At 48.0% G+C, this 1,382-nt stretch overlaps 1 protein-coding gene across 1 annotated transcript in view; it reads left to right on the top strand.

Annotated features, from left to right (window-relative positions):
* Matn4 (matrilin 4) overlaps positions 1-1,382 on the top strand; it is a 16,276-nt gene that overhangs the window by 6,335 nt on the left and 8,559 nt on the right. The gene's annotated exons all lie outside the window — the stretch shown is intronic.

Here is a 1,382-nt window from a genome sequence, read left to right as displayed (position 1 = left end):
CTCCTCTCCTCTCCTCTCCTCTCCTCTCCTCTCCTTCCAGACCCCACTTTCTTGTGCCTCAAATCCACCATCCCCCTGTCTCAGCCCTCAGAGCACTGAGGTCACAGACACACACCCAGTCAGTCATACCTGGCCCTGCTGCATTCTTTTTACTCATGATCTTTCCTCATTTTTTCAGTCAGTCCCACATGGCCACCTTGTTACAGTCTTTGGTTTCCACACATGCACCCAGAAGGCCACGCTTTCATATCTATGAGCACACGTGTCCGTTCTGTTAAAGGTGGAAGCGGGCAGGGATCTAATGAATGTAAAAGTCAAACATACAAAGGAAAAGAAAACATTACTTGTAATTGCTCTTAGATGCCCCTGTCCCTGGAAGCCATCTTTAGCCCACTGGCTCCTGGATCCCCTCCCATCCCAGCTCCGCTGCAGCCCCTTTCGCAGGAATCCCACATCTTCATAGCTTTGCTCAGTGCAGGTCTAGACCAGCTTCACATATGCAGAGGACCAGTGTGCTCACTGTGGTGGCAGGTCTCCTTCCACCTCGTCAGAGGGAAGTAGTGAAGGCGATGCCTTTCCTCCTGCGCTCCATTCTGCACACAGGTTGGTGAAGCTGCCCCTCCTCATACTTTCCCGTGAGCCAATGAGCTTGTGTAGTTCTCCACTATATGCCAGACTCAGTAGCGGGCTCTTTGGCTCTGGGATGTGTCCAAGGTTTGAATTGACCCTGTATAAAGAAGACATAAACTCACAAAATGTCATGCAGGGCGGTGGTGGTGCACGCCTTTAATCCCAGCACTTGGGAGGCAGAGGCAGGTGAATTTCCGAGTTCGAGGCCAGCCTGGTCTACAAAGTGAGTTCCAGGACAGCCAGGACTACACAGAGAAACCCTGTCTCAAAAAAACAAAACAAAACAAAACAAAACACCCTCACGAATGTCTGCGTAGCACACCAGACTAACTAATGACCTTTGGGGTAGGGGCAAGGCATGATGTTAACATTTTTAAATTAAGAAATAATTGTGCATGTATGTGGGCATCTGTGGAGGCCAGAGGTGGATGTCAGGTATCTGCCCCTATCACTACCCCCACCTTATTATTATTTAACAATTTTTATTTATTAGTAGTGTGTATGTGTGATCTGTGAGTGCAGGTTCACTCACAGGGTAAGGGTCACAGGGTGCACGAAAAGGTCAGAAGACAATCCTAGGACTCGATTCTCTTCATCTACCTTTAAATGGGTTTTGGAGATTGAACTCAGGTCACAGGCTTGTGAGGCAAGTGTTGTGTTACCCACAGAGCCATCTCCTGGAATACACCTTCTTTCTTCTTCTTCTTCTTCTTCTTCTTCTTCTTCTTCTTCTTCTTCTTCTTCTTCTTCTT

This window comes from Mus caroli, chromosome 2 (assembly GCF_900094665.2).
Source record: "Mus caroli chromosome 2, CAROLI_EIJ_v1.1, whole genome shotgun sequence".
In the NCBI taxonomy this organism is placed as follows: Eukaryota; Metazoa; Chordata; class Mammalia; order Rodentia; family Muridae; genus Mus; species Mus caroli.
Note: the sequence above shows the minus strand (reverse complement) of the source record. Positions and strands in the feature narration are given on the sequence as shown.